The following is a 13,991-nucleotide window of genomic DNA, read 5'->3' as shown; positions in this document are numbered from 1 at the left end:
CTGAAGACAGCCAAATGGACTTTAAAAAGCGTAACTTTAATGCACACAGGAAGTGCAAAGATACAGTGGTTACTATGTTCTCTTTCTGATAGTTTACTGTTGTATTTTTTGGCCTACCCAGCTTTCATTATGAACTCTATAGGATCCCTGAGAAATTATTCTACAGATCAATAATTTTTGTGTATTTGAATCAATGATAACTCGGGGACCTCAGGAGACTTTAAATTGTACCAGTTAATTTGTTTTTGTAAACTTCAGGCCTTGTACGTACTATGCATTGTCTTAATATAGTTTCTGTTATTGGGCTGCGAGCTGTGGGAAGTTGAGTCAAGATTGGTCCTCTATTTTAACATCCTTGTATTTCAGCTGTCTTTGTATCCTTCCCTATTAAAATTTCAAGTTAAAAACTTCAAAAGTTCCCCCTTCTCCTGAGAACTATGAACATCCTTCTTATCAGAGACTTACACGCCCTCTGCACTTCCCTGTTTGAGCAACCGACCCCATAAACCGACCCCAAACACTTCAATTACAGACTTGGCTATCATCACTTACACTATTGTACACCTTTTTAGGTCCTAGAGACACAATTCATGGTGAGACTAATATCTTTACACAACCTCTTTCTTAAATAGAATTGGGAAGACAAGATCTGAATTAGGAGTGAGGAGGTCGGAGAGCTGCAAAATGAATGGCTGAAGATTTGCTACAAGTTAGGGCAAATATAGTCTCCTTCATCTCCCAGCAGCAGACCTTAAGCCAAATTATAGATGCATTTCTGAGAATGTTGCAGGAACGTGACAACAGACACAAATCTATGGTATCATTTAGCATGGGACATAGGGAAGCACTTCTAATTGGTTTTAAGTAACCACAGTAAAGTAACTAGTATTGTAAGATATACGTATTATGTCCCCACCCCCGTCTGAATTCAGGAGGTCCATGGAATCTCTCCCAGATTCTTTAAATAAAAGTGTTGACATTTTAGAGGTTTAACTTTCATAATCTAGAACAAGACTTGTTGGCATTGAGAGGGAAAGGAATGCCGAAGAGCTTCAGTGGGCTTTAGTTTACTTGCCTCAATATCTTCTCTCCTTTAAATTCTCATTTTTCCTTTTCCTTCTTCTGTTTGCCAAATCCCAGAGTGGTTTGGGTATTGTTCTAAGTGATGTCCAGAGTCAACAAAATGTTTATCACATTTTCCATAATGTGAACCAGGAAATAATTGGGACACAGAAAGGGTAAACTGAAGGGGGTGCAGTGCCTTTTCAGTTGTATCTATGTAGGCAGCCAGGAGATGTAGGAAGTAACCCATTCGACGCATCTCAAGCAGAGTAAGTGACAAAATGTTGATGATTTCACTTATTTTCCGGTCAGGAATAGAAAGAGCCTTCTCACATTTTTACAAAGATTATCTATTTTGTCTATTAGAATGCAGAATGTGCCTGAGCATTTTTACTCAGAACTAATGAGGACAAGTTAAGAAAATATTGTACAAGTATTTTGCTTAACTTTCTTGCCAAATGCCTGCTGTAATAGTAAGTTAATATGAACTGTATTACTGTCACATGGTCTTAGGACAATAGGACAATAGTAGTCCTTTAGCTTGCCCTCTACTAAAATAAATTAGGGTATACCAAATTTATACTAATTAGGATCCTGTATACCTATCACTGTGCTTTCATCAGAAAAGCATTTTAAAGCAATACATTATAAATTGTTTTCTTTCCCATATTTTTAAGCTTCTTGCTGCTTAAAAGTGGTATGGGGGTAGTCTGTGGTATTACGCGATTTGAGGAACTTTCAAAGTTCCAAGTCACTCCCAGGTTTGCAAAAATAAATTTGCTTCCTTGCTACCATTCACAATTGCTGATATCTTCAAAACCAGGTGTCCTACAGCGAATGTGGGAATTCTTGTTTAGTCTCTGAGGTCTAGCTACAGTTCTGTTGGGCCAGCGCACCAGAAAGAGCTGTTCTAGTAAAATCCAGGGACTTTGACTTCTGGGCTCTCTTGTCATAATGGTCTCTGAATGGCCACTTACCCACACTGTCCTTTTTCGAGGCAAGAGGAGTCTCCTTTTAATCTCAAGTTAGCCTAGGACCTGACCTCCTCACCCATTCCCTCTTCCTCTCTGTCCGGAGCCTTTCCCTCCTCCCTGGTTTCTTCTTCTGATCTTGGAAACCGGCTAAAGTCTTTCCTATCTCACACACACCATAATCACCACCTCCACCTTCACCACCAGGAAATCCTTCCTTTGACCTTTTGCGTTGTTATCCCTTGAGCTGCCATCACATAGCTCTCTTTTCCTTCACCACCAACCTTTTTTCAAGAGTAGAATTTTGTATTCATTGCTTTCTCTCACTCTCACTTCTTATCACCCTATATTCCTCTTCCCACCTTCCCTTGTCTACTAAAACTACTACTTTCATATTATCAGTGACCTCTATTCATGAAATCCATTTTTTTTTGCCTTCCTTTTCCTGTTCCCCACTGTTGAGATAATTGCTTTCATTTGAATCTCTTTTTCAACTTGGTTTCCATGAGCAAGGCTGTCCTATGGTTTTCCTCTTTCCCTAGTCAGTTCCCTTCTTGCACCATCCCTGTTTTTTCTTTCTTCTCCAAACTGGAAAATGTGAGATTATTCTAGGCTCTATTCTCTCTTTTTCTTTCTGTCTTTGTATTCCACCTTTTGATATCACTACTGTGTACATAACTCAAATCTACACATCAATGTAGATGATTTTCTTTTGAGTGCTAATTCTGAATCACTATCTGCTTATTTGATATTTTCTCCTCAAGATCTTCTCGAGACACTCCCAGAATCAGGTATTGGTCACTGAAAATTTTAATTTATTCAGCATTTTCCAAGTGCTGTGCAAGAGTCTGGAACTACAAAGACAAATAGGATATATCCCTACCCATCAGAGGTTTACAATCTAGTGTCACAGACAGTTGTAAGTATGTGATAAAGCACTTATTGAGCGTTGACCTTTGTAGGTTTGGTGCTAGGCCCTTGACATAATTTACCCCGTGTAATCCTAACCGATAATATAGGTATCTCCATTTCATACATGAGGAAATCAAAGCACAGAAAGATTGAGTAATTTGCCCAAAGTCCTTTGAATGTCAAGTGGCGAAAGTGAGGGACTTAAAATCAGGCAGTTGTTCTCAAATAATACCTTATACATGCATTTAAACTGTGTTTGGAGGGGCCTTGTGAGTTAAAAAGGAAACTTTAAATTCTACCTAAAATTGTCAGAGAAGGCTTCCTAGAGGAAGTAACATTTGAAATGAGATCAGCAGAAGGAGAAAGGAAGGAAGGAAGGCATTTTAGCCAAAGTAGCCTCAGTGGGAAGCTCTATTGGAGGAACTGAAAGAATAGGGGAGAAACCTTGGGCTTATTACCTTCTGCCTTTTTGTTTCTGTGATTCTCTCTGCCTGAGAGTTTTTCTCTCTTCGTCTCTGCCTTCAGTTATTTGCCCTGAAAGTGTAACTCTCCTTTGAACTCTCAGAGCCTTGTTTACGGCACTTACGTGGTGCCCGGTGCCTTCTGCCTTGTACAGAACATGCTGTATCTCACCTCTACCTTGGCACCAAATTGTGTTCTTCTATATAATTCTGTGGCTTCTTGTGGGGTTGCATGTAATAGCAACCCAATACACATTTACTGAATACTGAATGAATGTTAATCAGGGCAAGAAAAGTAAAATTACTGGGAAAGCAAAAATAATCCTTGCCAGATGTAATGGTAATCAGTTTAGTTCAGGAGTAAATTAGCCAGTGGATGTTTGATAATGTAACCTACAATGTAACTTGATTTAGCTGCTGAAGCTAACTTTTAAAGTTACAGTTTATCTGCCGTCCATGGGATGTTGGTCATGATTACTAGGGTGAACTCTAAAATTCTACCTTTAATATTGTATTTACATTTGGTATCTACAGCCTCTCAGCACTCTATAATTCCCATTAGTGAAGAGAATGCTTTAACTTAAGAATTCCATCAGATGAACCGGTTTGCAGGGCAGAAATTGAGACACAGATGCAGAGAACAAACGTATGGACACCAAGGGGGAAAAGCCGTGGGGGGGTGGTGGTGGTGTGATGAATTGGGCGATTGGGATTGACATGTATACACTGATGTGTATAAAATGGATGACTAATAAGAAAAAAAAAGAAAAGAATTCTATCAGAATAATTAATTTCTGAATAGAAAGCTTAATGGGATTTAAAAATACACTTATAGTGGCTTCATGCTGTCACAACAACCACTTGAAAGCTGTAAAGTATGTTCAACATATTTTTGTATTTATATCTCAGTTTGAATTTCTTCTTTGATTCAAAAAGAAAGATTTTGTTTGATTTTACTAGAAAGAAAACATAGAAAAACACAGATATGCAGATGTCACTTGAGAATCTTGGAGCCATCCTGATCTCCTTACTCTCTGTTACCTGTCACGGACAATCCCCCACTAAATAGTAAATTCTACCTCCAAAGTGTCTTTAATATTCTTCCACTCTTATCCTCTTCCATGTCACTGCCCAACTTCAAGCCTATATGAACTTTTGCCAGGATTATTACACCAAATTGTAACTGATCTTCCCAACTCTCATTTTCGTGTGTACCCCAAACCATCCTTGACACGTCTGCATAAATCTGAGCGTGTCACTTCCCCCTTAGAAGGTCTCCAGTGGCCCTTTGTAAACCTCATGACTGACTCCTGCCCGCCTCTCCATCCTCACCTTGTAACCTTCTTTCTAATTACCTTGAGATTTTAGTCTTTGCCTGAACTGGCCTGACAAACCTTTACGTGCATGTTGAGTTTCAGTTTAAGCCTTACGTCTCTGTCAAGCTTCCCCAATTCCCTCAGGCCACTTAGATGCTCCTTGCACCTTGCCTTATATATATTATATTATTTAGTTCTCATGATAGTTGTTTAAAGTGAGTAGTCTTTGTTTCCATCTTACAGGTAAGAAAAGTGAGGCTCAAAGAGCTTAAGTAATTTGCCTAAGGTCCCAGAGTAAGGCAGTAAGTGGTAAGCTGGGATTTGAATCCAGTTCTTTCTGTTTCAAGAACCTGAGCTCTTTCTGCAATGTGTTGCTCCATTGGTGTAGCTTCCCCTGGTACCTGTATTTACTTTCATTCTGGCATTCATCACGTTTACTGTGTTGGCAATTCTCCATATCTGCTACATTCACTGGGAACACCAGCCCACCTTTCATCTTTGTATCTGCAAGGATTAGCACAGTGTCTGGATCATGGTAGGAAGTTAAGAATATTTACTGAGGTAATGAATGAAACAAACAACATGCAAACCATATATAAATTTTAACTATCTGTGAAGGAAAATATAACTTGATCTTTTCTGTATGGTGGTATGGGGAAGCAGAAGAAGGGGAAAACTAATGAGGGCCATTTTCTAGAGTAGAAGCGTTATTGGAGGACAAAAGAAGGGTTGTACAATCTCCAGAACCATCTTAAGATGGATCTAAAAATCAGCTGCTAAAAGAAGTCAGGAATGAATACCTAGATAATTTCATTAGATTTTTTGAATGTTTATACTGCCTAACATGCTTCCTTAGATGAACTTATAATTAATTCTTACAAAGAAATGTGCAAGTAACAAAGGGGCATAGGAGAAATAGAAACAGGATGGAGTCTTGTAGTGTGGCTTCATATGAGACCATCAGTTTCTTTATTTGAAAATATTTTTATGTTAATAGTGAAAGTGACTTTTGTTAACATGGTGTAGTAGACTGAAGAGTGTCCCTCAGAGAAGATATCAGGGCCTGACTCCTGAAATCTGTGATGTTAAATTATTTAAAATAAGGGTCTTTGCAGATGTGATTAATTATCTTGAGACGAGGTGATTAAATGCAATCACATGTATCCTTATAAGAGAAAGGCAGAGGGAGATTAGACACACACACACACACATACACATGCACACGAAGGCAATGTGGAGACTGAGGCAGAGTTTTGAGTGATGCAGCCACAAACCGAGGAATGCTGGCAGCTAACAGAAGCTGGTAGAGGCAAGGAACAAATTCTCCCCTAGAGCCTCTGGAGGGAGTGTGACTCTGCCAGAGGGAGGGGAGCCTGCTGCATCTTGATTTTGTCCCAATGCTACCGATTTTAGACTTCTGGCCTCTAGAACTATGAGAGAATGAGTTTCTGTTATTTTAAGCAAAGAATGAGTTTCTGTTATTTTAAGTTTGTAGTAATTTTTTACAGCAGCCATAGGAAATTAGTATACACTGGGAAGCAGCAATCTGGGAGTGTGATAAACATGAAACTCCATAAATAGAGAGCGCCTTTTTTTTTTTTTTGGTCACACCACATGGCATGTGGGAATCTTAACTCCCCAATCAGGGATTGAAACCACACTCCCTGCAGTGGAAGCACGGAGCCTTAGCCACTGGACCACCAGGGAAGTCCCAACAGAGAGCTCCTTTGGATGGCTCTCCATCCCACTTCCCTTGGCAAGTGTTCTACTTTCACTTTCCAGGAGATCAAAAATGGAAAGTGTCTGCCTCCAGAACTATACTGCTGGACTTTGTGAGTTCTCCAGTAGTTCTTTTCTCTCTCGTGATCCTCTGATCCCAGTATCCATCACAGTTCAGGCAAGGCATATATGCATTCCTTCTGGGTGCATATGGCTTTCACAGCCTGGTGATGGAATGTGGGAGCACAGCTATATTTAGATGAGGTCAGTTTTAGTGGGCAAGCTCATAGTACTTACTGAGTTTAGCATAAGTGTAAACCTTTAGACTCAACTTTCTCGTTTTTGTGTCTATCATAAGAATAGTTTTGATTAGATAGCAGTTATGGTCCCTTCCAGCTCTAAAATCCTGTCAGCCTCTCCCTAGTCTACATTTGCTTTCAACCATGAGCCTGTAGCTCTTTCTCACTGTGTAGCTGCTTCTACCTCCTGACTCAAGTTGAGCTCTCGGAGTAACTTAAGATGTCTCTCAGCTACTTAAGTTCCTAGAGAAGGAGGATTGTTTTTCTTTCTGGGTCTCAAATCCTAGTCAAAGCTTAAAAAACCCTTAGCTCTTGACTAATTTGGTGTCCCTGGATTCAGACTTTGACATTTATTCAACTAGCCTTTCTTTGGTCCCCAGGATCTACATTTTACTCAGCATCTGTGAACAGAGCTTGATGAAGCCAGTCTGAATTCTCACAAACTTTCTTCTCTTGTTCACATTTCTTTCTTTTAATACTTTTTCTAGTATGTTACTTACTTTAGACCTTCCAGTCTTAATCAGGTCAACATATTTTCCCTTTTGTGAACCAATGATTTTCCCACATACACTCTGAGATTCTTCACAACCCTCATCTTTCCTCTCATTCCAACTTCTGATAAGGATTTGGTACGTCCCCACTTCTCACAATGTCAAGGAGATCAGTTGGCCTAAGACCCTCATCTTTGCATCATTATGAACCATCATTGGCATCCACCAGAATACCTGGGACACAATTTTCCTTGTAAACACATTTTGAGCACCTACTATAAGTCAGATATTTCATATAGGGTCAAGTTACACATTAGAATGAGTAAGATTCAATTCTTGTTTTAAGATGTCGTTGTAATAGCGAAGGTAAGATGACTATGCAAATAATAAGATCAAGTGAATGCTGCTGAAATATTGATGGAAATAGAGCCAGATACAAAAGTCAGGAGAATCTGCTTCTGGTCCCTAATAAGACACTTGCCATGAATGTGAATTTATGAGCATCAGTTTTCTTCATATGACCTGTGGGTCTGTGGTAACACTATTTAGTTAGGCTGTTATATGGCTTAAATGATGTAAATGCATGTGCAAGTGCCCAGTATTATCCATGGTATAGAATAGGAGATCAGTAAGAGATTGTTAAATTGAAATAATACTAGAGAAGAGGAGTTAAAGGAAGAAGAGATCACAAGTGGTTGAGTGGATCCAAAAGGGCTCTGTGGATGATGTAGCATTTAATATAAGTCAGACTGGTGGCTCCTCAGGACAGGAACCTTCCAAATTACTTTTTTTAAAAATCCTTAGTGTGCTACACTTAGACTGTGCTTAATATATATTGAATGAATGGATTTTGAAGGATGGGTAGGATTTCTGGAGGGTTGAGTTGGACTTGAAGAAAGGGCATTCTAGACGGAGGGCACAGCATGGACATGGGAAGGTGCAAGTCTTGTTGGCAGAACAATGGTCTATTTTGATGGGAGTGTAGGGAAGTAGCAGAAGTAAGAGTAAAATGCAAGCTGGGAATTTATATGGGTATTTAAAGGGTTTCCAGTGTTAGAGAGGGGAGTTTGTACTTAATTCAGTCTGGTTACTTTTTAATTTCAATGTCTTCAGTCAAATTTGGGGGGAGGGATTTTTTTTTTTTGTCATGCTTTCTGGGTTATTGAAAGTTTACCATTATAATGATCATCTGTTGTGTTTCTATCTTTTGTTGGCAGGGTTGTAGGTAGTCCTTAGTAGGGATAAAGGGAAAATTTTTCTATATGCTAAAGAAAACAGATATAAAGAGACTGGTACTAAAAAGGAATAGAGAGGCAGTTAAGTTTTTCTTTGATTATGCCCAGACTTTGTCTTTCTTCAATACTGTGCTAAACATTAATAACTTTCAAGCTTTTAGAAAATCATAAATTCAAGTCAGAGAAACCAAACATACAAAAGGGAAGAATTCATCATGTTGGGTTGAATTGGCACTCTGCTTAGAACCACCAATAAGGGAATCAAATATATTTGAACCAATGATTTTCCATGTATTCTAGATTGTTTCAAGGAATAATGCAAAACAGTTTATAGCTTTAGCCATCTGTGTCCATAACTTATTTCATAATTAGATATTATGTTTCAAATATTAGTATCTCCCAGAGGGGTAATACTAATATGCAGGAACAGCTGGGAGTGTATTGAGGTACCTGAAGAAAGGGAGAACCACGGAGAGGGTACTGAAGCCAAATCGAACTATAGTATTTCACTGCTTTGTGTATGAGCTCAATTGTGAGTGCACACCTATTTTATGAAAAAAAAGTGCTGCCAATTATGTTTAACGATCATCCTGCTCTATACATGATTTGGCCGTATTGGATTATCATTGCTTGGACATTTCTTGCATCTCTTCTGAGATATTTGGCATTCCCACCTGCTCTCAGTTGTATTGCTTGGCATTAGGTGGGCAGTCCTTTGCCTGTATCATTGTAACAACGTGCAACTCAAATTCCTCTACTGACTGTTTAAATCTCATTTAAAAATTGATTGTTGCTTCACAACAAAATAAGGAATTATGGTCATTTCTCCAAAGGTAAATATTTGTTCCATTAACTTAAAATTTATCCTGCAACTCCATTTCCATGCCTATTTGTACCATGATTTTTTTGGTTTGATGTCAAATCAGTATAATCTTTTAAAGACATATAAAAATGCCAATTAAATTTAATGCTAACTATAAACAAAGCTCAGTTAAAGTGACAGCAGTGTGAACAGCTATGACCAAGTTTGTGTACATGCAATCGTGCCATGATAGCAACTTCGTGGAAGGCAATTATAAGGCCCCATTGATTATAAAACACAGTCCCAATTTAGAGATGTTAAAATATGAAGAAACTGCATTTTAGGAGCAATGAAATACACTTACTTTAAAACATGCCAGGGACCAATCTACCTCTTACTGAAGTATTGCCTCTACCACTAAAGGCTAAAGTAGTTGAGCCACATCCCTTTGTGGTTCTGGTTTCTTGAAATGTACTAACACGTGTCCTAAAACCATAATATAAATCTGTGACTGCAGTCATCTTACCAAAGGCTCTTCCAGGAGGGAGGCCAAAGCACTGAACATCCATACTCCTGAACTCTCCTTCCCAAGTTGGTGGTTGTATGTTTACGTAGAGTCATCATAGGCATATTTGCCCTTACTCCCTTCCACCCATAATATGCACTTGTTAGGAGTTATTTAATGGATGATTTTGTGCTTCCGTCTGACTTACTTCTTGTCTGAATTACTTCTTGATGATTCCTTATTTACGAAGGCATATCTTTTCATATACACACAGGAAAGCCTGTGTTGAAATCATATAATTTGCTCTTCTTGGGTCAGTTTCATTCTTATTATTCTGAGCATGCTCATTTCAGGCCATCTCTGTACTAAGGAGTGTGCCCCACAGATATGTGGGAAATCTGCCAAAAGAAATCAGACTGTCAGTCTCTCTGTCTTCCAGGCTGAAGGTTGATAGATACATGTGTTTTAGCAGCCTTCACTTTGAATTGAGCAGATTTCAAACTTGCCTCTCAGTAGTCTACCTGGAGTTTAATCTCCGAAGACTTTTATTTCATTGCTGATTATTTGAAAGATGAATAGGTTTGAGTTTTACCCTATCCATTTTTCTCCAGTCTCTTACTGGTAAAATAGTCGCTGAGTAGGAAGTTGTGAAAGAGGATAAAGAAAAGCCCAGTAAACCGGATAGTCCTGTAAAGTCTGTGAGACACAATGTGTAAGGAAAACACAGTAGTGGCTTTGGTTTCTGGCAGCCAAGGTCACTGAAGCATGAAGAGGACAACTGCAGCTTGGAGCTGGATATACTGATCCTTTGGATGTTCCCTTGGGGTGGAGGGGTTCTTGATTCCTGTTTTTGATCTTATGCCTATTACTATCTCTGGAGGGTTGCTTGTGCTGTAACCTGCTGGGTGTGGTATTATGGCTGGTTAAGTGATGCCATGTGATAATGTTTAAAGCACCAAGCACAATGTTCAGTAAAAGTTAGACAAATCTTATTCCTATTCACATTTCATGACAATCTAATCCATCCAGTACACTTTAACATTTTTGACTAAGCATTAATGGAGCTGATACAATTAGCCAGCATTTGCTTTTTTTGTATTAAGAAAAACCCCCAAATGTAAATTTAAGTGTAAAATCTGTTTGGTGGAGAAAAAGACATACTTTCAGAAGGAAACTCTTAAATCAGTGATATTTCTTAAAAACTAAATGAGTGCTTTAAAACTTAATATTTCTTCTTCTTTTTGAAAAGAAATCTTCTAGTAAGTTGTTATTTACAAAAAATAAGTGTCATAGACCTTCTTTTCAAACTTTTAGAAACCAGACTTACTAAATCTCAGCAAGTCAAAGGACAACACTGTTTGGAATCATTTAAAATTATGATTTTAGAGTACTACAACATTTAAATGGGACTAAATGTTATTATTTGTTAGATGGATGGCCCCAATTTTTTTTTGAGTCTTTGGGGACGATAAAAATATTTTACATCATGATCATGTGATAGTTGTACGATTATAAACATTTGTCAAAACTCATTGAATTGTACTCTTAAAATTGGTAGCTTTTTTTTTTTGAAACATCTTTTTTTTTTTTCGGTACGCGGGCCTCTCACTGTTGCAGTCTCTCCCGTTGCGGAGCACAGGCTCCGGACGCGCAGGCTCAGCGGCCATGGCTCACGGGCCCAGCCGCTCCGCGGCATGTGGGATCTTCCCGGGCCGGGGCATGAACCCGTGTCCCATGCATCGGCAGGCGGACTCTCAACCACTGCGCCACCAGGGAAGCCCTAAAAATCTTTATTGGAGTATAATTGCTTTACAATGTTGTGTTCATTTCTGCTGTATAACAAAGTGAAGCAGCTATATGTATACATATATCCCCATATCCTCTCCCTCTTGCGTCTCCCTCCCACCCTCCCTAACCCACCCCTCTAGGTGGTCACAAAGCATAAAACTGGTAACTTTTATGGTATGTAAATTATACTTTAAAAATGCTGACCAAAAAAATTAAGTATTTTGGGAATTAGAAAAGGACTGGCTGGAATTCCAAGGAAAGGAGTTTCTATGGATAAACTATAATACCAAGGTCATAGATGGCAACAGAAATTATTATTTTAATTAGAAGTCAAATGTAATGAAACTATTAAGAAAAATGATTTAGTGTCATTGTATTTTACAAGCTTATACTTCCCAGTATGTTTGAGTTCTCTCCCCAGTGACATTATAATCATTTGTATGTCTGGAGGTGGAATGGGATGGGGATGAGGGAGTGGGTGGTGGGTGTGCCTCACAGAAATGTAAAAAGAATGAAGAAGGTAAAAAGGGTAGAAAGTGGGGAGAATCATTCCTTCTACTCCTATCAATTCACTTACTATAATTATGTGCATATAATAAACATTTAATATATCTTGAAAGAATCATGTGTTAAAACTGTAATATAGAAGAAGCAGTTAAAATTGCTATTATTATGTAATTACTTGTTCTTTAAAATTGGGACTACATGCTTGAAATAACCACAGCACAGAATCATAGCTTAGCTAAATCAATCCCTTATTTCAACTGTATAAATATTCTTAAAAATGATGGCAGAATCGATGCTGTTTGAGAGATTACTATTGATTACTACTACTCTTAAAATGATTGAATTGATTATGCCATGCTTTGTCAGTTAATGGGACACCCGTTTACCTTGATTTTCAAATACTAATTTAATAATATGTAATGGTTTTATTTGGGCAATTGTGTGCTCTCTAATCTGGTTTTTTAGACCTTAACTAAGCAGGTTATTACTCTGTACTTTTTCTCTGGAGAAAGTTTTCTTTCTTACCCATTTAAAAATAAAATATACCTACCAAGCATAGCCCTTTATATAAATAGATGGAAAAAACTCATCCATGAGTTTATTATTCAATAATCATTGTTATCGTTTTAGTAGTTTCTTTCAGTCTTTTTTTCCCCTCTGTCCAGCTGGGTTTCTTTGTTTGTTTTTGTTTCATTTGTTTACTTCTCTGTGAACTCTCTCTATTTCGTTATTGTTGCTTACTTTTATGACATGCATTTTTACATGTTAGCTCCTTTCACAAATATATTTTCAGTAGTTGCTTTCAATTTAAAATATACCATATTTTACTTCCCTGACAGTACCACTTTCTTATACTTTATTATGCATAATTAGATAGGGAAATACACTGCTTTTCAATGGAAGAAAATTTTTATTTGCTTCAACTTTTATATTATAACTTTAAAGCAGCAGATAAGCTACCAAGTTTTATAACATTAAGATATCTAAGTTCAGACTACTGAATTTTAAATAATCCCAGAGAATTATATAATAAAAAAGAGGTGTTCTTATTCTACTTTTAAAATGTTTCCTTTGGATTTTTAATGATTTGATGATTTACATACATTTTAATGGCAAACTTAGAAGGTTTTATATATAATACACCTTCTATCTTCTTGATGTCTCTTGATTTTCTTCTAATAGTCTCTTCAAATAGCCATAAAATTCTAATATGTTGTATTATTCATCTTTGTGATAATCTAGGCTTGGGCTTTGAGTTTCTCTTTTAAGATGAGGTCCTCGATTTACCACTTTTACACACCTTGTGGGTTTCCTACTCCTTAATCCACTCCAGTTGACAGCTCAAAACCACTTCCTCTTTAAAGTTTGCCTCATTTCCTGTGCATTCATTTCCCTGGCTTTGGTTGGCAGGTGTTATTTATTTAAAGCCTTAATAACAAATATATATAGATATTTTTTTCTAGCCCTGGGTAACTGAGAGAAGACTTTCATCTCTTTCCCTCCTAAGGGAAATTCCTTCAATCTTAAAATTATTTTTGAGTATGTTTGGTTAAATTTTTTTTTGTGGTTATTGTTTAGTGTTTGTTTTATTTGTTTGTTTATCTGGAGATTTTTAAAGAGCCTGTGACTCATAGAAGGCATTGTGTGTAGAGATATGTTTTATACTCATTACGTAGGATGTTTGCAGAATTTCCCTCTCCCCCAGGGAGTCAATATGCAGCTGCTCTTTATGCCTCACCTGTTGCCATTACCCAAATATAGACAAGTCCAAAGCACCATAGAAACCTATCATGGAAAACAGCAGAACAGATGACAGAGGAGCTCACTTCTTTTCTTCTTAAAGGTCTCTCTTTTAAAATTATTTCCAGCATAAATTTGGGGTTTTTTTCCAATAAGAAGTGAATTTCAAATATTCACACTGTT

The 13,991-nt window shown here is 37.7% G+C and overlaps 1 protein-coding gene across 2 annotated transcripts in view; it reads left to right on the top strand.

Annotated features, from left to right (window-relative positions):
- Positions 1–13,991, top strand: part of NIBAN1 (niban apoptosis regulator 1) — a 161,735-nt gene that overhangs the window by 27,595 nt on the left and 120,149 nt on the right. The gene's annotated exons all lie outside the window — the stretch shown is intronic.

Source organism: Neophocaena asiaeorientalis, unplaced genomic scaffold (assembly GCF_003031525.2).
Source record: "Neophocaena asiaeorientalis asiaeorientalis breed wild unplaced genomic scaffold, Neophocaena_asiaeorientalis_V1.1 scaffold67, whole genome shotgun sequence".
Taxonomy (NCBI): Eukaryota; Metazoa; Chordata; class Mammalia; order Artiodactyla; family Phocoenidae; genus Neophocaena; species Neophocaena asiaeorientalis.
This window is presented reverse-complemented; position numbering and strand designations above follow the sequence as displayed.